The 24,597-nt window shown below is 33.7% G+C and overlaps 1 protein-coding gene across 2 annotated transcripts in view; it reads left to right on the top strand.

The window, feature by feature from the left end:
• The window catches only part of LOC129943132 (uncharacterized), a 444,917-nt gene that overhangs the window by 53,694 nt on the left and 366,626 nt on the right, over positions 1-24,597 (top strand). The window contains exon 1 of one of the 2 annotated variants that reach the window (XM_056052383.1): positions 18,945-19,051. The exons of the other annotated variant lie outside the window; for it this stretch is intronic. The gene's annotated coding sequence lies outside the window, so the exon portion shown is untranslated. Of the gene's footprint in view, positions 1-18,944; positions 19,052-24,597 lie in introns of those variants that run through there. 2 annotated transcript variants of the gene reach the window in all.

Below are 24,597 nucleotides of genomic sequence, written 5' to 3' on the forward strand. Positions count from 1 at the left end.
GCTCGGGCTTAAAGATTCAATTCTGGTACTATAAATGTACGGTATATAGGTATTTGGGATTGGAAGGACTCCGCATAAGCCATGTGGAAGCTATAAATTTCAAACTTGTCCTCTCTCTGTGAATAGTATACAAAAACATGGTAGCAGTCCTATTGTAATCTAACAACAGAAGCAGACGTCTATGTACTATATACCGTGCAAAAGAAAGCAGAAGAGCAGAGCGAAGGAAACGGTCTATTAAAGCCCTTCAATGGCAGCTCCTCTATACAGCAGTGATTGAAAGTTGTTTACTTAATCGATGGATAAACAATATCGTCTCTGATTGAAAGCCCTCGGCAATGGCGGCAACGACCGACTACGAAGCGGGAAGACGTGGGAAGACGGGTTTTAAGGATGGGTTTGGGTAAGTTAAGGCTATCCCTGTTTGTATCTATGGTATATATAACATATAAAAGATACGAGACTGGTAGAAGATAAGATCAATGATGCCAAGTGCATCTGTGTATCTGTTAGATGTTTATTTATCTATCGTCCTACTCTCGCTTCGTTTTATAATGTGGAGCTAAAGTTTACTTTATAATAAGATATCTTGGTTAAATTGGTTAAGATACTTTTTCTGATGTTGGCCCCTTTACACAGAAATACGAGATACTATGTGATTTGAGAAACTCAGCCTCACAAAACGAAACGCCAAATGGCAACAAGTGCCTGTTGAATATAATGAGAATCATCAAGAGCTAACCTACACACCATCCACTCCCACCCCGCCTCACCAGTTCTTATGCTGCAGATGTGAATGCGATGAATCAGTATCATCATGATAGCTGTATGTTTCATATATCAAGCTCAATTGAAGTGATGAATCTCAAGTATTCCCATCTTCTCTATGACGGTTCTGACATCTCTAAATGGATAAAAGATAAAAATAACAAATCTATTTGATTAAAGTCGATATAACAAATTGAATTGGATTGGATGCACGGAAAAAGCTTAAAGTCGTATCTGCCTCAATGAAAATTCAGCATTTTAACCGATGAACATGTGTCGTCGTCAGAGGTCCGTCACTAGCCCTTCGGTGTTTATCCTTCCGAAATCAATACTACAATAGATACTTATCTATTATAAATTTAGGGCAAGCTGCAAAATGTTCTTAATTATTTTCTCCAAAATTGTATGTTGTTGGTCTTTTAATGGATTATGACGACGACGACGATGAAGATGATGATGATTTTGATGTGGGGGCAAATATGCAATTTATAATAATGTTCTTGCCACTTATATGATAATATACAACAATATTCTGTATTATTATTATTATTTGTCTGAGATATAAATTAATGGTTTTGGTTGTATGCATTTATGAACGTTTATCTTTTGTCTTATTTGAAAATTTCCGATCAAGTCAAAAGCCTTAATTATTATCTTTCATACACATCTGCACATTTGTATCTTAAAGATACTTTAACCAATAGTAGAGAATATTTTCTAATGAATATGTTTGTTAAGGCGGTAATGAAGATGATGATGATGATGATGATGATGATGTTTCTTATTAGACCATAAAATGAATGAGATATTTATTATATGGTTTTGTGTTTTATGTTATTTGCAAATTGTTATTCATGTCGATTTCAATTTAAATTAATAGAACATGACATTATTTGAAATTATTTTATAGTCCCTACATACATTTATATTTTATATGGTTGAATGATGTACATTTTGTATATCACTTTATAACACAGTAAATAGTTGAAGATATGTTTAGAGAGATTGAGTTTGTATTTTGTGAAATTTAAATTTAATATTATTTTAATAAGAAATTTTATTTGTTATTGTTTTTTGGATATAGGTTCATAACTTATTTCTTCTTTACCAATATATTAAATAATTCAATGTAACTTTCTGAGTAAGTAAAGCTTTATTTACTTTGAAATTGCTGAACTATTTGCTATCAACATTTCATATAAGGTTTGGTTTTGAAATATATTTCCAAGAACTTCTTGGTCAAGTTCAATAGACAGGAGATTGCCAATAAGGTTCAATATAGCACGTCTTGGTAAATTAGCCGGTTCCAGGGAAGACAAAGTTTATTGTGTTTCTATTTCTATTTCTGGAAAATCTAAAAATTATTTACGATATTTTATTTATTATTCTAGAGAACGACTTATTTTTAAAATAAGTTGCGGTTAAAATAGAATAAAAGAATCCATTTATTATTTTAAGGTGTGTAGGTAGTTTGACTACTTGAATTGAGAGTGTTGGATATTTTTTAAAACAGGAATATTTTTGACATAATTCTTTTTATAACTTTAATTTTATGGATAACTTGGTGTCTTGAAAAAATGCCAAGTGAAATAAAGCCAACTTTCAATCGGGATAGATTCTGCACTCAACAAAAACATCCATCATTTCGGGCAGAGTTTCCGCAGTTTATTTTAAAGAAGATGATGCATGCAATCTGCTAAGAGAATACAAGCACCTTGCGTGATTTAAATCTAGGGTAGGGTTGATCTTCTTTTTACTTTATTTTCTTGAAGCTATTACGTAGCGATTGGTATGTCAACGCAAGGCAAATGTGGTAGAATGGGTAGTACTGTACCATTTTGGGCGAGTTCGTCTGCTTTGCAATTTCCTGGAATATGACTATGACCCGGCATCCATTAAATGTGAATTTTAAACCGCTGTACCATTGCCATAAGAGCTGATCGACAATTCTAAACTGTTTAAGAGTTTGTAGAGACGTGGAGTTCAAACATTTTTTGGTAGCATGACTGTCTGAAAAAATCCGAAAATTAGATGTTAATATCACGTTTTCTTTAAGCTAGGACAATACTTCTTTTATCATCATAAATTCTGCCTGGATCACGCTACAGTGATTATGGGAAGCCGATATAAGAGACTTAATTTTAGTAGTTCAGAGTACACACCTCCATTAGTCCCCCTCATTAGTCTTTGATTTATCTGTATAGAAGTGGATTGAATTGTGTTCCAGAAATACCCTATCCTTTTAGAAACGTTTCGAAGGTATAGAAAGCTTTATGTTTCCATCGATATGTTATTGATTCTTAATAATTAAGAGTATCGGAGTGGTCAATGCAGTCAATTTGATGAAGCTCTGAAGCGAAAAGCAGAGCTTGCAGCTATTTGTTTGTTGAGTATATCTAAAGGTGCCAGAAGGAGTAGGGTGGCGCATATGAGGGCTTCCGAAACGATCATCTTCTAAAGGGTGATTTTTTTGAGGTTAGGATTTTCATGCATTAGTATTTGACAGATCACGCGGGATTTCAGACATGGTGTCAAGGTGACATTTCATCATGAATAGACTTACTAACGAGCAACGCTTGCAAATCATTGAATTTTATTACCAAAATCAGTGTTCGGTTCGCTTTTTGTCCGATTTATGGTCTACATAATCGACCAAGTGAGCAAACAATTAATGCGATGATAATGAGAGTGTTGCTGAAGACCGTGAAATGCCGTTCGCAGCAATTGGGTTTGTGTTATTCGACCACATGGAAGATTTTACGCAAAGATCTTGGTGTAAAACCGTATAAAATACAGCTCGTGCAAGAACTGAAGCCGAACGATCTGCCACAACGTCGAATTTTCAGTGAATGGGCCCTAGAAAAGTTGGCAGAAAATCCGCTTTTTTATCGACAAATTTTGTTCAGCGATGAGGCTCATTTCTGGTTGAATGGCTACGTAAATAAGCAAAATTGCCGCATTTGGAGTGAAGAGCAACTAGAAGCCGTTCAAGAACTGCCCATGCATCCCGAAAAATGCACTGTTTGGTGTGGTTTGTACGCTGGTGGAATCATTGGACCGTATTTTTTCAAACATGCTGTTGGACGCAACGTTACGGTGAATGACAATCGCTATCGTTCAATGCTAACAAACTTTTTGTTGCCAAAAATGGAAGAATTGAACTTGGTTGACATGTGGTTTCAACAAGATGGCGCTACATGCCACACAGCTCGCGATTCTATGGCCATTTTGAGTGAAAACTTCGGAGAACAATTCATCTCAAGGAATGGACCGGTAAGTTGGCCACCAAGATCATGTGATTTGACGCCTTTAGACTATTTTTTGTGGGGCTACGTCAAGTCTAAAGTCTACACAAATAAGCCAGCAACGATTCCAGCTTTTGAAGACAACATTTCCGAAGAAATTCGGGCTATTCCGGCCGAAATGCTCGAAAAAGTTACCCAAAATTGGACTTTCCGAATGGACCACCTAAGACGCAGCCGCGGTCAACATTTAAATGAAGTTATCTTCAAAAAGTAAATGTCATGGACCAATCTAACGTTTCAAATAAAGAATCGATCAGATTTTGAAAATTGTATGCGTTTTTTTTTTAAGTTCTCAAGCTCTTAAAAAATCACCGTTTATTTCAGTACATGTTTAGAATTTTAAACAAAAGTTGGGAAAATAGAAACCATTTGACAGAATGTTAAAAAATTTTAAATGAAAATTAGACACGTTATTAAAACTACAATAAACTCTTTGCACAGAATGTGGTAATGATTAAGATGGACTGTAAATATAATATATAATTGTCTTAAGGTGGCTTAAATTTGGCTCTTTAATTCTTTAAAAAATGCTTGATTTGTTGGTATAAGCCACCATTCAAGGGGCCCAGATAACAGGACCACGTAAGGAAATAAAGCCTCTCAATACTTATTGATATTGCAATAAATTGATATTAAAGCGTTGCATGTAGCTAGAAAACTCCATTTATAAGGCAAAGTGGGTAACTTGATCATACGAAAAACTGGATATAGTGCTGGAACGAGTATACATTTGCGTTTTTTTTGTTTCTTAATTAACAAAATTAAACATTTATTTATTTATTCTTACTTTCACTGATAAAAATGCTTACTGGAAAATGTGAACAGGTCACTGCTAGGCGAACTTAGAAAAACTCAGTAGAATTTTAAAGTACTGAATTTTGATATCTAAAAAGCATAATTTTGACAAACGGTTGAAACATTGATAAGTGAACAGTGCAATATTAATATGAAAACTTAAAATAGGATCGTAACAGCTACTAATACCCGCGGCGTGATATTAAGTGCGTAGGACTATCATGAAAGAGGCTTAGGGTTCAATATCTGTCTAAAGTTTTTTTTTCACGGGTAATGACTCTTGCGAAGAATTGACACATCCACAAAGAGCAATTCTTTTCATAAAAAGTGCGTTTTTAATCGGCTTAAAACCCCTCCATTCCTGAAAGCATTACTCAAACACAGGAATGGTTAAGAGTTAGTCACTAGACCATAGTTCCCAATGAACATTTTCGCCAACTGAATTTTTATGACAGCTGCTTCACATAATATATCGTTTTGAATAGATTTATCAGTACAATAATGCAACTATGCGTGATTATCGTGGATACATTATTAGTCCTTTTATTTAATACACAATTATTTAAGAAATTCTGAATCTCATACAAAACAGTTTGAAAGTTGGATTTGTGCGCAATCTAAAAAATTGAATGCACTTGTTATATTCACATGACACAGTTACGCGGACTATATCGTTTTTATGTATGAAAATAAGATGTACAAATTTTAGTCAGGAAATCTATTCCTGTATAAGATAAGAAATAGTATTTTGCATGATGAATTGGTTCTTCACATCGAGTACGGTTTTCATAAATTTTGAATTGTTTCTAAAGTGATAAATTACAATCATTAATGTTATAAACAATTTTGGAAATTAAAAACAAATTCCAAGCCTCCTTGGTTCAAAAAAAACCTAAGTAACGTAAACAATAAACAAAATCAAGGCTTATAAACGTTTATGGATGGCAGAAAATAAAGATGAAATACAAAATATTTATATCCAATCGAAAGTTTGATGTTCTTGACAAATTTTCATTTCAAAATTATATTTTATCAATGAATGTAACCTAAAAAAAATTAAGTCATTCTGGCCCTACATCAAGAACAAACAAAATTCGATTGGTATTCCCAGGTGTGTGATTACCTTGGTTCAATATTTGTAAGCAGATATCGGTTGTTTATTTTGAGTTTGAGTTTATTTCTTGTTAAGAATTAAATATTTCAGAAATTGAAGATGGTTTCTTGAGTTTAAATGATGGCAATAAACGTCCACACGAAATCACACCTATTGTTCTTAAAAAGGTGCTGCTTCTCTTTCTGAAGCCCTTTTACTTATTTTTAATAGCTCTTTAAAGAAAAGCGTATTTCTTCCAGCATGGAAGAAACCATTTTCAAGCCATATTCACAAATCAGGGTCTAAACAGCAAATATCCAACTACCGTCCGATTTGTAAATTTTGGTGCATTCCAAAACCCCTTGAGAATTTAATATATGAAAAAATAACATTTTCAGTTAAGGAACACATTTTACCGCTCCAACATGGTTTCGTTACAGGAAGATCAACAACGAATAATCTTTCTTTCTTCTTCAATTTCAACTTAAATAATCTCAAAAAAGACATAAAATAGACATAATTTATACCGATTTTTCAAAGGCATTTGATAGAGTAAGTCTTTATTGAAGAAATAAAAAACTTTGGTTTTCATTCTAAGTTTTTGAAATGGTTGAAATCTTATCTTTATCGAATTCAATTTGTTTGTATTGACGAAGTTCTCTCAAAACCAATTTTTGTTTCATCTGGTGTGCCACAAGGTAGCCATCTTGAACCCCTTCTTGTCCTAATTTGTATAAATAATTTGCCTAGTATTTTTCTCAATTCTAGTCAACTTTTTTTTGCCAATGACTTAAAATTTGTTCGTTGCATAAAATCTATTAATGACTATCGTGTCTTGAAAAACAATATTTCGAACTTATCCCAATAGTGCACGAAAAAACTATTATATTTAAATGTCCCTAAATGTCAATGTTTTTCTTTCTACGGCAACTTTTCTGAAATCATCTTTGAAAACAAAATTGAGAATCAAGTTCTGGAAAGAGTAAGGGAGAAGAAAGATCTTGGCGTAGTTTTTGACCCTAAACTTAACTTTTCAAGCAAATTGAATTGATTGTATCCAAACCAAATTCCGTGATCGGTTTTGTTAAACGCAATAGCATAGACTTTAATGACGCTTTTGCTCTCAAATCGATTTTTACCTCATATATAAGACCAATCTTGGAATACTGTGGTGTAATCTTATTTTTAATCAAATTTTTATAAAATTCAATCTAAGAGAATTGAAATGGTCCAAAAAAAGTTAACAAGTTTCACTATTCAAAAATTTGGGTGGAACATCAGAACTCCATCATACAAAACTAGACACCAACTTTAAGGAATTCAATCACTTGAAAATGACACAGTTTTCTGTTATTTTTATAAGTGATATTTTATAATATTATATCAAATGCCCTTTTTTGTGCTTTAATAAATTTGTATGCTCCATCGTGACAACTTAGAATACGATGTTTGTTTCGAGAAGGTGTATACATAGAGTTAATAATGCTAAAAATTAACTAACAACCCGTTGTGTCAAACAAAGAAACTTAATTTTAAATTGTTTTGATTTTGAATCAAGTAGATATTCTTTGAAAAATAAACTATTATTGTATTTTCATTTTAATTCATTTTTATATTTTGATTATGTATGAACAAATTTAATTTTTCATATAAGTTATATTTTTATTGTTTATATTAAACTTAAGTTTATTTATTGAATTATACACATGTAAATATTTATCTAGTAGTCTTACTGAAGATTTTTAAATCTCATATTGATTGATAAATAAATAATTCAACATTTTCAAATTTGTGAACAATTCATCAATATTTTGAAAAAAAAAAAAAAACAATTCTTCTTCATAGTAAAATGAAAACTTCGCAAATTGTTTCTAAGCTTAGATATCATTTCTTTTCTTAAAAAACTACTTGAAATCATGAAAAGTGGTATTTGAGTTTTCATTTTTAACTGAAATAAACTAATTTGTATTGACATTTTGCTTTAATGCAGTTTACAAAGACTTTTCTTGCATACATTGAATTTCTTGAATAAGGAGCCAACATTTAATTTACTTTTCTAATAAGCTGCAAAAAGAGGTAAGTAACGTGCAAAAGAACTAAAGTCATTTCAATGCTCTCTGATAGTTTCTCACACCTGCTTTGTTGAAAGAATCCAATTCAGGCGTTATTCCGGTCTTTCAATTGACTTTATAATTTAATTCCTATGTTTAAAAACAATTATCGGAATAAGATCTTGAAAAATTATTGTTCGTCCAACGGAAATTCTTCACCAATCCCGCCATTCTTTTATTTTTAATGAATATATCCCATAATGATACTTAATTTATTTGCCACAGAAAAAATTACAGTTTATTCAATTATATCCGATAAAAGTCGAACGTCCGTCTGCGTCAGTCGATGCTCGTCATTATTTTACCTCATTGTCATTATCATTATATTCGAGGTCTAGGTAAGGTAGATATGTACATATAAGTATGTGTTCGAAGTACCGCTAGAAGATGGCAAGTAATTTAATATAGGAAATCGATTGGCCATCGAAATTGATTAACCTCTTTCTTGACGATGTGTTTTTCTCTTTTTTTTTGAAGCAAGACTCATCTCCGATTTCAATGGCTATTTCCGTCAAACGTCAATCGTGTCCCACTCGAGCTTCAAGAGTACTTCTCGCTGGATGTGGCATAAATTTTCCTAGCCGACCGCTGATATTACCATTCTTTGCAACTACCTATATGTGTCTATGTATATGTGTGTGCCTAGCCTATACCGTATCAACATCCTTCTAGCTGGCTTTTGACTTGGGTTGATGCATAGCATATCTTCCATGCATAAACCGTTCACTCCACTTCGCTAGCTTGCCATTTATCTATCTGTTCCAGCTGCCTTTACCCGATTTTAAAGCTAATTAACTATTAATAGACCCACAAACAACATCAAAGATAACATGGTCACCGACCACACCATCATCATCGTTGTCGTCGTTTTCGTCGTCGACGTTGTCGGTCGGTCAGTCAATCGTTCCAAGCGTTCGCGTCCACGTCCTCATCGAATGCACGTCCTCGACTATATGTCCGTCGAGGAGTCAGCTGCGCACTGCAACTCTTCTCGCAATTCATCTCAAGAGGATGGATGCACTTATTGCACTTACAACGATTGCCCGTTGTAGACAGTGCGCTAATTTTACACCATAATTGTCTTTTGCCGTGCTACCTTCCTACACACACATGACGTATCTACAGCTATGGCCATAATAATAGGAACAACACTTAAGTTTTAAAAATGAATATTTGGTGTCAAGATTGTGGAATGCATTTGCTGAAGAGGATTCATAAACAGCTGGAACACACTCAATAAGTTTTGAACTCCTTTAATATGCCGAAGACACAGTGCGAAATTAGTAGAGGAGAAAGGGGTTGAAAAGAAGGTGTGGCAAGGCATTTCACATTCTTATAGTACGGCTAAAGAACGATTCTCTGTTCTTCACAGTACTGTGCAAGAGCAAACTTAGAACCAAGCGATTATTACGGCTAAACTGATTAAATAAGAGAATGCATCTGGCTATTCCATAAAAGTAGAGGTCGTGAAAATAATGTCAAAAGAGGGTTGGGCATGAAGAATGTCGACGATGTTAGAGTGACCTAATTCACGACTAAAGATATTATTTCACTAATCATTTAAAAGTGTTTTTTAAATATTGTTCGAAATTCTCAAGTAGTAAGCTAGGAGTTAGGTTTACTCAAGTTTAGGAGGTTTCATTCAAAGAATACCTTTAATATGCCAATGACACAGTGTGAGCATTAGAAAAAGAGGGAAGGGTTGGATAGGAGGTGCTGGTGTAAATTGATTTTGAATTCCTGAATATTGCAATGATAGGGAAAGATAGAGCGTGGCAAGGCATTCCACATTCGTGTATTACGGCTAAAAAATTAATTTCTGTTGAGAACTAGGTCCTAGTGACTTATGACTCCCAACAATTTTTGTGTGCGAGTAATGTTGTCAGTAATTCAAGGGTAACTACAATTTTTTGTCAAATCGGAATGGCTAATGTGAAAAGTCACTTTTTATGACAAGAATTACTCTTGGAGAATTAGTCAATTGATCCCAAGAGGCAGTACCCCTGCAAAAAAAATCTTTAGATGGAACAGGCAGGGATCTAACCCCAGACCTCTGACATGACAGTCCAACGCACTAAACTTATGCCACGGATGTTTCATGGTTTTGTTAATTATGGACAGATTGGTAGGAGTGAAAAATGTCATGTATCGTCTCAGAAAACCCAAACATCTTGTGGCATTTTTGGCTACATGCCGAATGTGATTGTTCTACGAGAGGTGTTTGGTAATGCTCTCAGTGGTAAGCGGTTAATATTTGCCTTAATTGTAAAAGTGTTGAGTTTTCGAAGAATAACATTTCGAGCGGTTTCTTATTTCCTATTGTGCATTGTAAAATGATGTGGAGGTTGGAGTTTAATGAGTTTATCATGTAATTTTGTTGCATTTCCGAAGATAAGAAATACGACTATGAGTCTGGAATTGATGATTAGAAGCTGCAGACCGATCATTTACAGAAATGAGGAACAATGCCGGTGTTAGTCGGATTAAGATCAATATCAGTACAAAACAACTTGTATTGAATAGTTCGAAAATATGTTTCTAATCCAAGGAAGGATGTTTTCCACCGTTTGCTGAGGTAAACCCTGAGATGACCTCTTGAAATATTGGTATAAAAGTCGCACTGCCGGTCGGTCAATAATAATATTTGATTCTTCAAGATACTTTTTGAGCTCATAATCTGTCCATCGGTATTTTCATTATCTTCGAAAGAAGGAAAGTTAGCAAAATCAGAAGATTATTTGAGGGAAAAGAATATTTGACTTTCTTAAAAATTGGCTAAACAAATGCTGTTTCCAAATTGGAATTGCTTACGCAAAGGCTTTCTTAGATTGAAAGAATATCTTTTCAGAATAGGTAAAAGCATTTCATTCAAAATAAATACATATTGTTTCAACACTTAACAGTGCATTTCAGCTCTTCCTTATGCTATTAAGTCAACAGGGTACTTATGTTTTTGCTTAAAGGTTAAACTCCTGCAAGTTACAAAAAATCATTGGTCTTAGAGCAGATTTTGTGTACAAAACCTTGCTGCATATGTCATAAATCATTTTGTTTATTTGTAAGACTTTATCTCTAACCTAATGACGCATTCAAATTTTTACCAACAAATTTACTTTTTAAAACAAACCCAATTATTGAATGATAATCTTTTTTCGAGTGTTTCTATTATTTTGGCCATAGCTGTACATATTCATAGAAATGTTACACCACACACGTTTGTACATATCTGTTTTTGAAATTTGTATGGCGCATTCCTGCATCGAGTACTACGGTAATTTTCCTGCCCCAAGTGGGCACTAGGACTTAATTACCGGAAAAAAAACATTACTGAAGACGTTTTGCTACCGCCCCGTTGCCACAGCCAACGCCGCCGCCATCGCCTGCCACCACAATGTTGAATAGATGTTGGATGCTGAAGCGGACCAATGGATGTGATGTCGACTGATGCTGATGGTGATGATGTTAATGCAGTCTACGTCTGTGTCATTGCTAATTGCATCAGATGATGACACTAGAGTGCAGGGATGTGCAATGAAGCGAAGTGGGAGTCATTCTAATTTTGAATTTAATTCCCTATTTCGAATGAGGAATGCGGTGCGATAAGTTAGAATTTAAAGTCCGTTATTCATTTAATGTTGGAGTTTTAAGGTAGTACATTTATTAAAGAAGTGTACCTAATTAAAACATTTGTTTAAAATGTTCCAAAAAATACTTGTAAAGAAGACACAAGTTATTTACTAAAAACGAAAGGGTGGTTTTTTAGAGGTATTGAATTTAAAGTTGACAAACCTTTTTTAACTGGCGGGTATTGATTACTGGGCAATTGTTTTTTTTTACGTTCATCTGGGCAAATTACCATTTAGAGCACAAAATTTGCGCTGTTATGCTAATATGCTGAATTAAATGTTAAAAAAAGTAATTGAAAATTGAACCTCTTATTTGGAATACGTCTCAGCCGGCATCAGGGGTCATATGCCGACATCTTGTTTCATTAAAAAATTCAAATAAAGTATTTTTTATGACAATTACATTTTTATCTTACTTCAAAGCTATAAACCTTTAAAAAACACCCTTTATAACGATTGATTTTTCTGTATTTAAATTTAAAAAGAAGTAACAATTTCTCCCAATTGAAAACCGTCATTGTTGTTTGTAAATGACTATTAAGACCCGTCTCTATAAGCTTATTATCTTCTAATAAGCATATTTATTGTGACAACAATTGTTGCTACCCCTAGTTCTAGGTTGGTAGTTTCTAACCAAAGGCAAATAGATATCGACACACAGAATAAAAGATTTTCTTAATTTAAGGTTTTAACTTTGGTTAAGAGATTTGAATACAGATTTTTCTAGGATCTGTCCTAGGTTTTAAAATCCTAAAAACGTTAAAATATTTCCTATTTGTAAGAATGCCAATAGTCGAACGAAAAATAGCTCTCATACCTGATAATGCTAATAATGAGTAATAAAATTAAAATAAGTCAAATATGAACATTATTGGTTTTGTATATAAAAATAATTCAATAAAAATTTTCAACATTGTGTATGTGTATATGATAAAAACAATAAAATAAAAAGAGGCTGGGATGCGACCCACACTGATAACTTCCCATCCCGTCTGTCGATTTTTTTTTGCTCAAAAATTTTGCATATAAAGAAATAGTTTAGTTTGAAAATCTAGTTTTGTTACATAGATTTTGAGTCGAAAACAAATTTTTACCAGCATTCCTCAAATTTTTACAAATCGTATGAATGAATTTAATTTGAGAGATATCAAGAACCGAACATCAATTTTTATCAAATTTGCGTACTTCTTCTTGCAGATTTTATTTTTTAATGAAAAAACAGACAGTTGGATTTTTATAAAAAAAAGTACTGAATATCGAAAACAATATTTTCTATGAAATAAAAAAGTTTGAAGACAATATTTTAAATTTTTGAAAAGCTTGTTCATTCGTTAGTAAATTTTTACCAAGTTAAAGTATTTTGTTTGTAGGTTCTTATTTTTTGTAAAAAAACTGTCAAATCGATTTTTCTCAAAATTTTACTGAATGTGGACAGCAATATTTCTTAAAAGGTGAAAGAAGTATAAAGCCAATATCTCAAAAGATATTGGAAAGATATTTGAGCCGAAAATCAATTTTTACCAACTCTTATTAATTTTTTACTAGCGACATATACATACGAACTATATGGCAAGTTTTGCATTCGTGCAAAATTTCAACTACGAGATTTTAATCAAACATGATATAACGATGTTAGAGAAGTCGAAAAAAGTGGGTCCCCGGTCTGTTTTGTCTGTATGTCCCCGCTCCTTTTTTTTCATTTTGTTTTTAAGATTAAAACTAACAGTGGCTCCCATTCTCAACAACAAACCCATAGATTTTTTTTAAATTTTTCTTTAAAATTTTATTTTTTTACTAAAAAAAACATGTTTTTGTGTTGCTCAGGAAAAGAACCGTTATTTTGTTTTTTAATTTTCTCAGCAACTTATGAACTGATTTCAATAATTTTTGTTTAATAAGCTACTACATTGCCTTAACAATATAAGATAATCAAAAGTGCAGTTTTGTATTGTTTGGATTTAAACAAAATATTGAATTTCTTTTTTCAAAATTCTATATCTTAAAAACTGTTCAACATTTTTTTACGAAATCCAAATGTAGAGCGTTTATATTTACAATCACCAAACAACTGCATACCAAAAAAATAACGCATTTCTTCGACAAAACTTTTATTATATTACTCTCTTTTAACCAAAATAATGCATTTGGTGCATATTGACGTATTTTTTTAACTTTAACTATTGTAAATACCAATTAATTTTCGGTATGAGTTGTCCTAGAATGAGATGTGTCTTGGGATGAATAGCGCGGTTTTTTGACAAATCGAATGGCATTTAAATCTTTGAAGAGAAACTTATTTTAAAAGTATAATTTTAAATCTTATATAGGTGTTTTTTTTAAAACAGGCTCTTTGCATACAGGAGCAAGTCAATTTGATTTTTCTCAAAATGTTACCAGATGTTAAAAACGTTATTCTTCGTTGCACAAAATTGTTTTGGAGTTGAAATCATTATTTATTCGTAAAATTTTTGAAGTGACAAATATTTGTTTTCAATTTTTTCGATTTATAAAAAAAACTTTAATTGATCTTTTTTTGCCTAAATATGTATTTGTTTGGTATCACCTTTTTATTTATAGCATACAATTTATATCAACTCTCTAGCGTTATTAGTTCATAAGATATTTAAGGTAAACTAAAAATGTTAAACTTTTTTTAAATTGCTATGGTAAAAAAACCACCAACGCAATTTTTTGAGAGTCCTTTCTTCATCTTTCTGCGTTATTATCTGTACAATAAAAATTTTTTTAAGTCGATATATCTACAGATTCTTGAGCTATGGACTACGAAAAAACCGTCGCGAATGTACAGACGTATGGACGTACGAATGTATGTACACACGCACGCACAAACTTCTTTCTAAACAAATTGTATTTCGACTCTAAGGACCTTGAAACGTCGAAAAATGTCAAAATTTTCAATTTGACAATTCGGACCCATCACAATAACTTCCTATGGGAAGTAAATTGATTTTCGACTCAAATATCTTTTCAAAACTTTGGAATATTGGCTTCAAATTATTTTTTTCTTATAACAAATATTGTTTTCACCATTCGATAAAATTTTTTAAAAATCGAATTGACATTTTTTTTACAAAAAAATAAAACTCTAAAAAAAAAACAATACCAAAACTTGGTAAAAATTTACTTTCGACTCAAATAGCTTTTCAAAAATTAAAAATATTGGCTTCAAACTTATTTTATTTCAGAGAAAATATTGTTTTCGATATTCAGTAATTTTCATAAATAAATAAATAAAATCTACAAAAAATAGTACTCAAATTTGGTAAAAATTGATACGAGTACATATAGACAAACTTTTAAGCAAGACAAATCGACAGACGGGTCTTGAGCTTTTTATTACGAAAAAAACGTCGCGAACGTACCGATGTACGGATTTACGATCGTACGTACACACGAACTCACATGCATCTTTCTAAAAATCTTTTATTTCAACTCTATTGACCTTGAAACGTCAAGTAATGTCACCATTTTCAATTTGACAAATTGGACCCATTACAATAACTTCTTTAGGGAAGTTAAACAATTATTTTTAAGGTTTAAAAATATGTGGAAATGTAAATAGCACCAAAGAAAAAATAAAGTCATGAGAAGTTAGTGCATATTAGTAAGTTTTTGTAAGTAGTATTTAATAGAGTGCCCTTTATTTTCCCAAACTCCTTTTGGTCTTCTTGCTTAATTTTCTTCAAATTTCTTTCAAGATTAGTTTTTGTTTGAAACCCTTTTAAACATCATTCCACAGATTTTCAATCTTTTTTAGATCTAGACTCTGGGCTGGCCAACTTAAAACCTGAATTTGGTTTTCTCGAAGTCAATCCTGAACTGATTCAGGGGCAAATTTTCGAAAGCATTAAAAGGTTCCATATTATTTCATAAAATATTTCTGTATAATGATACTGATTCATCCTGCCAAATACTTTTACTATCGGACCAACACTGTGCCACGAAAATGCTGCCCACACCATAATGTTGACGCCACCATGTTTAATTGCCTTCATGGTAAATTTGGGATTAAACTCTTGACCTTGTGGACGATCGCACTATATACCATCTTTTTGGAACAGCCCAATTCATATACAATGTCAAGAATACGTCTTCTATTTTAAAACATGTTGTCAATGACAATTATTATCTTTTCTTTTGAACAATGAATACCTCTACTCATTGCAAAATCTAATAAAAAAATTATTGAGAATCGGTTATAAAATTTTACTTATAAAAGAAAAAGGTTAAAATTAGATTATTTGAAAAAAAGAAATAGCTGCTGCTATTTTTTAATCCACGTGATTTAACAATTAAATACTTACTTACTTAAGGTGGCGCTACAGTCCGGGGCGGACCTGGGCCTCAACCAACATGCGTCTCCAGCCAGCTCGGTCCCTAGCTAGCTGTCTCCAGTTTCGCACCAAGTTGGTTGAGGTCATCTCCCACCTGGGTGCACCACCTGAGTCGCGGTCTTCCTCTACTGCGCCGTCCCTCGGGATTGGATTCGAAGACCTTCCGGGCTGGAGCGTTGATGTCCATCCGCTCTACATGTCCTAGCCATCTAAGCCGTTGGACTTTTGTTCTGCTAACTAGGTCAGTGTCGCTGTACAGCACGTACAGTTCGTCGTTATATTTTCTCCTCCATTGTCCATCTATGCGTACGGGACCAAAAATCACCAAAAGAATTTTTCTCTCGAAGCATCCTAAGACACTCTCATCTTTTTTTGACAGCGATGATGAGTGTCTTATAGATGGTGATTTTAGATGCTCGAGAGAGGACTTTACTTCTTAATTGCCTTCTAAGTCCAAAGAAGCTTCGTTTGATTTCAGTGCTGGTGTCGTTGTCTGTGTTAATAGCGGTGCCTAGGTAGAAAAAATTCTTAACTACCTTAAAGTTACAGCTGTCCATGGTGACATTTTGTCCAATACGTCGTTGTTAAGTGTCCTTTTTTGATGACAGCATATACTTGGTCTTGCCCTCATTGACCACTAAACTCATCTTCTTCGCTTCCATCGCAATGCTCAAAACCACTCCACTGACATCACGCTTTGATCTTCCAATTATGTCAATATCATCTGCGTATCCGAGTAATTGGATGGACCTTAGGAAGATTGTGCCTCTAGTGTTGACGGTTGAGTTTTGCACAATTCTTTCCAGAACGATATTGAAGAAGTCGCATCGCCTTGTCTAAAACCTTTTTTGACATCAAATGCATCGGTATGATCTTTTCCGACCTTGATAGAGTAGCGTGTATTCTTCATCGTCATTCTGCACAAACGGATAAGTTTGACAGTAATGCCAAAACTAGACATTGCTCGGTAGAGCTCTTCCCTATAGATGCTGTCATACCCGGCTTTAAAATCGATAAAGAGATGGTGGGTATCGATTTGAAAGTCCTGGGTTTTTTCCAAGATCTGCCGTAGTGTGAATATTTGGTCGATAGTGGACTTTCCTGGTCCGAAGCCAAACTGATAAGGACCAATAAGGTTATTGACGAATGGCTTCTGTAGTTGGCGCAGTTTAGAGGGTCTCCTTTCTTATGTATCGGGCACACTATGCTGAGATTCCACTCATCGACATGCTTTCTTCCGAATATATTTTGCAGATGAGTTGGTGCATGCTCCGTACCAAGTCATCGCCTGCTGCTTTGAATAGTTCGGCAGTGATGCCGTCAGCTCCAGCAACTTTGTTTGACTTTAGTTTAAATATAGCTATCTTCACTTCGTCAAGGTTGGGTAGGCGGAATTGTTGATATGCGTCGCCGAAGTTGATTTCTATCTCGCTTACAGCGGAATTCGGTTCGTCATCGCCTTTATATAATTTGGAGAAATGATCTTTCCATATTCTCAGCATCGACTGCGCTTCTACTACGATGTTCCCCTGATCGTCTTTACAGGCTTCGGTTCGTGGCTGGTACCCTTGGGAGGTTTTTTTTACCTTTTGGTAAAATTTACGAACCTCATTCATTCCTGTTGTGACATCCCTCTATCTCCTCGATCGCACACTTCTCATGCTCTCTTTTTTCCATCTAAGAAGCCGGTGTTCCTCTCTCTTCTTCTGCTCGTAGAGCTCGCGAGCAGCTCTAGTCCTTTTGTGCAGCGCCGTTTTTTATGCCTCTTGTTTCGCCGCGTGCGCTTGCCGGCATTCGTCGTCAAACAAGGGGTTTCGCTGTTGTGGCCGTGTGAAACCTAGCACTTCAGAGGCGCCATCTCTGATGGCTGCAAGGCAATGTTGCCACTGGTTTTCAATGCTTATTGCAGGCAGCATAGGACTCCTTAAGAGGTTATCAGAGACTCGATCGGAAAAGGACATGGCAGTCTCTTGCGATTCCAATTAAATACCTTTATCAATATTTACGAAAAATATATATCACTCTTTCGCTTTTCAAGTTCCCAAATCAATTTTTAATTTGGAAAAAGGTCAAGAATTGAAAATCTGAACTGGCAGTGGATATTTCGTTTCCTTAAAAATAAATATGGAATAAGCAATATTTCTTCTTTACGAAAGTTATTATAAATTCAAAATCAGTAAAATTAAATTTTCGAAAATTTAATAGAAAAAAAAATGTTTAAATTAAAAATTTTGTTTTGAACATTTTTGAAAAGCTCTTCTCGGTTTTTAAAGAATAGTAAGGAGGTTCTACAAATTCTAAGATACTTTTAAAAAAGAGTCAACTTAAATATTATTCACATTTTGTCTGTGACAATTTTTTCAACTCCAATGAAATTTTAGATATCTTAACAATTATTTGTTTTTACTTTCAAAAAGACCATTTTAAGCTCAGCAGGGCTGTTGCCATAATCCTTCAATGTAAATATTATTGATTCTTTTTAATATTTTAAATGAATTAAGTTTGAACAATAAATTGAAACTAAAATGTGTCTAATGAATTTTATACATTTTATAAAAGAATACAATTGACTTAGTCTTAGACAACATTTTCTTAGTTTTGAATTATGTGTTTTGTTTTCAAAAATTGATTTTTTTTCACTTTCATAACCTCAAAATCAAAAAATCATTATTCCATTTTTTCTTTATTCACATTCATAGAATAAATATTCAAAAACGTTTTACAGAAAACTCATGTATGAAAAGTGTAAAAATGTTCAAACGACTATTATCAAAAATGAAATGTTTCTTTTACTTAAAAAATTTGGTACAAAACTTTAATTTTTGTTTGTATTATTTTTACAAAAGGCATATTTACTAATTTTTATTTGTTTTATTTTTCCCATTTCAGGTATTAATTTCCTCTTCAGAAACACACAAAACTTTTATTATATTCGACTTAAACAAATATCAACATAAATATTCATCAATTGCTGAACAAGATCCTCTTTGTGAAGAAGGTATTTATATTTGAATAATTTTTGACGTTTATTATACCAACAATTTCACTCTTTTTCATTGCAAATAATAAATGAGAAATGACTAATTAGGTTTTGTTTTTTGTTTTGTTTTTGCTAAAGAACTTTTCCAAAAAACATCAAACGTGATTTCTTATTCACTTGCGATGATAATTTACAAAAATAAACTTCCCCATCCTATTCTATCCAATTTATACCCAACTCAAAAAATTATTTTTGAAAAGGAAGTAAAGTTAAAGAAATAAAAAACATAAACAATAAAACAACAAAATTAATAAACACAACCTTTTTATTACTTCCGTTGTATAAAATATTTTTTAACAAAAAAAGAAACTGAAAGATACAAATTATATTTATACTTATTTTAAAAATTCATCGAAGCCCTTAAACAAATAACACAAAAAGCCATTACCATCAATCGTCATCATCCTGAAATATAACCCGAATTTAAATTATTCTTTGAAGAAGGCTTACAAGAGATTGATTGACTGTATTACAGTGGGGCAGGTTGAATATAGAAAATGAGTAAATTATTTGAGAAATATGTGTTTTTGTTGAATTTATAAAAATTGGTATATTGCATAAAACAGAATTAGGATTAGTTTAAATTGCGGTAATAGTGACGTTTTGTTAGTTTTAAATATCGTCTTACAATTTTATAATACGCGGTTAGTCGGGTTATATTTTAATATAATGCGAATTATCCTAGTATTCAAAAATGTATCATGAAAACAACCGAGGAAACCTTAGGTTAGGTTAGGTTAACGAGGCTGCGGATTAAAAAAAAAATCCACACACTAAGGCCAAGAGAAAGGGCGGTGGTAATACCACATGAATCTAGAGAATAACTTCTAACTAGTCGAACCATTGAGATAACAAGTCTTTAGAGCGCTTTAGGTCCAGTGAAGGCCATATGAGTCGAGGGCTTTAGAGATTTAGTTGAGACACCGTCAAGGGATTTGATAGCAGCTGGACTGTCAGAGAAGATGCGGATATCAGAAGTTGATATCACGTTTTCTCTTAGCCAGGAGAGAACCTCTTTGATCGCTAAAATTTCCGCTTGAAAGACGCTACAATGATTAAGGAGGCAGAATGAGATGCTTAGATTTAGCTTTTCTGAGTACACACCACTACCAACTCCCTCATTTGTCTTGGATCCATCTGTATAAAAATGAATACTTTTGTTATCCAGGAGTTTTTTGTCTTCCCATTCATCTCTGGATGGAATGGATACCTGGAAGTTTTTCCAAATAGGGGTTTAGGAATAGTGTAGTCTATGTACTTTGGTATAGAACCAAAGAGGTTCAAAATAATGGAGTGCCTCCCATTGTTGTTGGTCCATTGAGATGAGGCGTCGTGTCTTATCGCTGTACTCGCTGCCACTTGTTTACTGAAGATGTCGAGGGTGTCAGATGAAGGAGAGTGTCTAACGCTGCTGAGGGTGTGGTTCTCAATGCCCCGCTTATGCAGAGACATACAGTGCGCTGGACTCTGCTGAGTTTGTCACAGTATGCGACTTTCTCCAGTGCAGTCCACCATACTGCAACCCCGTACATAAGTATTGGTCGGATGACCGATGTGTATAGCCAGTAGGTTATGCGAGGTTGAAAACCCCATTTGTTTCCTATAGCTTTCTTGCAAAGGAAAAGAGCTACTGTAGCTTTTTTAACTCTTTCCTGTATATTGGATTTCCAACTTAATTTTTTGTCCAATATCAGACCAAGGTATTTGGCTTCATTGGTAAAAATTAGTGGTATACCTTTTATTGAAGGAGGTACAATTACTGGGATCTTGTATTTCCGTGTGAAAAGGACGAGGTCTGTTTTTTGAGGATTAATACTAAGTCCGCAGTGATCAGCCCATCTAGTGAGCATATTAAGTGCATTTTGGAGAAGGTCTCTCAGTGTATTAGGATGTTCCCCTGTGACGGCGATAGCAACATCATCGGCATACGCAACCACTCTGTAACCTTCCCTCTCAAGGGAAATTAGTAGTTCGTTAACCACTATGTTCCACAGGAGAGTTGACAGAACACCACCTTGCGGAGTGCCTCTGCTGACAGACCTTTTTCTGCAAAAACCTCCCAAACTAGAGTTGATGATCCCGCTTTTTAGCATAAGATTAATCAACTCACAGATTGAGTATTCGACGTTTAAGGTCGTCTTAGCAGAAGTAATAGTGGATGTGTCAACGTTGTTGAAAGCGCCCTCAATATCCAAGAAGGCCACCATAAAGTATTCTTTTTTCTCTAGGGAGTATTCGATAGTTCTTACCAGAGTGTGCAAGGCTGTTTCTACCGATTTCCCTTTGCAGTAAGCATGCTGAGACATTGATAGTTTCTTCTCAATGTTGTTACGTATATGGATATCGATCAATCGTTCCAGAATTTTGAGAATGAAAGATGATAGGCTAATAGGTCTTAGGTCCTTAGGGTTGACATGCGAGCATTTGCCCGCCTTGGGAATGACACTACCTTTATCTCTCCATCTCTGAGGTATATAGACCAGCGCGGGGACCGCAGAAACCTTAGAAATGTTATTTTTATACCAATAAAAAAAAATTTACATTTAATTCTTTTGTACAAATTAGGTATGAAAGAAGTCTTACATATACTTTGAGTTTTTTATTCCGACCAATTATTAATAGCTTCAATAGAAACCCAAGGCTTATGCCATATTTCGTCCTTTTTAAGTAATATCAGGCATATGAAGGCGAAAAGAACTTTTAGCTATCTACTAACGCCGACCGGCCGTTCTGGGATCGATTTCAAACAGAATCAGCTTATCAGTTGACTTCCAGTTTTTGGTATAAATCATATTTAGATTTTTATTTAACGAGTGAGCAGCCGAGTTCAAGATTCAATGAAACCTTAAGTCATATTTTGATAAATAACAATCGGGTGTGAATCTCTAAGAAACAAGTACGATTTTTAGATGAGATTTTAATTTTGTGTTTTATACCAAACGGATGTCAGTTATTTTTTTATTGCAATTTTTTGCTTATACCAAACAAAGTTCCTTAGGAATAGATTCAGTATTATCCTACATGCACTGTCAGTCTTTGATTTTTCAATAGGGAACCTTTGTCGGGATTTTTTTTCAACCAAATTCAACGAATGATATTCCTGGACTCATTGGATTATACCAATAAATTACTGTAAGTATTGGTTTGTATACGGTTGGTGTATGGATTTCAATTAATTGTTTTCTCTTTTAGATTTATTCCAATTAGATACCAATACAAATTGATAACGTAGCCATAGTTCTAGCATCAGTTTTAAATTTATAGCAATCAGGCAAACAAAATGAATAGGTTCTTTAAGATTGTCTAAAACTGTTATTTTAAGATTTAAATCAATCTGTGTGTTTTTTTAATTAAATGAAATTAACTAGACTTGATGTTAGTTCTTGGCTTCAACCAATCTACTTACTGATTCAATTAAAATAAATTTCTGTCCAAACTTATTTGAAATTTTCTGTTTATACCATTTTGATTTTTTGAAATGTTTTTTTTTTTTTTATATAAAATGAGTTGTTCTGGATTTAAGTGCTAATTTTATACCAATTAGGTGTTAATTGGAAATTTAAATATCATCATATTTTGTTACAATTATAATTTTTCGAATTATACCAATAAGATTCCGAGTCTATAGAAACTTGGGTGTTTTTTAAACGAAACAAAAAAACCTTTAATACACTACCACATTTTAGTTTATAAAAGTTTGAAATTTTTATTTAAGTATTTTTTAAGTTGTTCATTTTTAACAATCAGTTAGTAATCAATAAACTAATCATACCAAGAATAAAAGATAAAAAACTCCACAGTATAATCTTTGCAAAAACTTTTCTTTCAAGTAGAATCAAATGCACAACATTCCACTGTTCCACCATCAAAAACTTTTCTGAAGAGGGACAATCGTTGGTTTTATCTGAATGAATGATAAACCTTCGTAAATGTCATGATCTAACTCTAACGACTATGGTACTGCCACTGATGCTCTACTACCCTACTAATTCCGGGTCCTCCTTCTCCCCAAAAATTAAATGATAATAAAGAATTCAGCTTTTTGGCTAAATGAAAGGCAACACCATTCATTTGAATAGTACTACAACGGCATTCAATATTCCGCCATGATTTTCACCGAAAAAGGGACATTTTGTCCTTCTTTTCAAGTTCCTCTTCCTTGTATACATCGACGTGCTCGTTTCGTTTCGAACCCACCTAATTTTATGTGAATGTTTCGAAAATCCGACCAAAGAATTTTCCAACTCAAACAAATCAAACCCAATTCAAAATCAATTAAAAGTCCCCTTAATCTTTTTTGTTTCCCTCCTCCCATCACCCTTCTTCATCTTTGTCCTTGTAGTCCCACCATTCTCCTCCATTACCGACGCTTCGGATGATATAACACAGAATCTGGGATTAAATTAATAATCAAGGTGTTCCTCTCTTTTGTCCCTCATGATGATGACGATGACGATGATGGTTTTGTACCGCATGAAAAAATCGTGTATCTTGTCGCTCGAATAATGTCACACAAAAAGATATAAGTTTTCAAGATATGTACCTTTACGTAGGTATGTAGGAGACGAGTGCTGCACGATGCAGCTTTATGCCATCCAAAGAGCAAGAGCATTCATCATGCAGTCAATTTATTACGAATCAACTTGTCAAGGTTTTTAATTAAAAGAATCTGTGACTTGAAGTGCATACGATATGCGGGCTGGCTTTGGGACTCTTTAGCTCTAAATCTGTCGCTGCTGGGATGATGCGAAGATGATTTGGCTGCGGATATTGTCACTGATGATGAACCCTGTGAGCTGAGCTCTAAGGTGCCATCATACCATCCTACGCTCTCAAACCATATACGAAATCTGAAAATGACTCTCGTTACGGTGGGGTTGGTGTCTGTCCATATAAAGAAGTGCAGTGTGTTGTTGAAAGATGCGAATGCATCCCACTATCGTTTGGGGACATGCCAGCCACTTAATTCCTCTAATCTCGACAAAAAAAAGTTTAGTCTTCTGATGTGCGAGGGTTGATCCCATCCTAGAATCCAAGGCGAAGAATATTTAAAGTCTGTGCATCTGATGTTCGTTCGTAGAGTACTTAACTTATGTATATACTTGGGTACGTACATTGCACTGATGGTCCACAGGTCTAGGGTCTTGGGGTCTTGGTTCTTAGAAGATTGACAGAAAAATTGCTCTTCGGTCTGATAAGACTTGCTCTTCTCTATTAAATCTAATAGAGAATAATGGGCGAAACATAATGTTGTTGCCTTGTTGTTGAGATGATTTTAATAATCGTTCCTGATTCTTGATTCGTGATATAATGGATGTAATGTAGTGTGTCCGATGTTGCGCTTCTTGATTAAGTTTAAGTGTTTTGCTTGTTTGCAACTTGCAAGAGTTAAGTGGAGATTTTTGTTATGATAACAGCATCTCTTGTCTTGAGAGTAGGAAAAGCTTAATAAGATGCAGAAATCGTACTGTAATATTTAATTATTTCTAATTTGTTGCTTTATC

Source organism: Eupeodes corollae, chromosome 1 (genome assembly GCF_945859685.1).
Source record: "Eupeodes corollae chromosome 1, idEupCoro1.1, whole genome shotgun sequence".
NCBI lineage: Eukaryota > Metazoa > Arthropoda > Insecta > Diptera > Syrphidae > Eupeodes > Eupeodes corollae.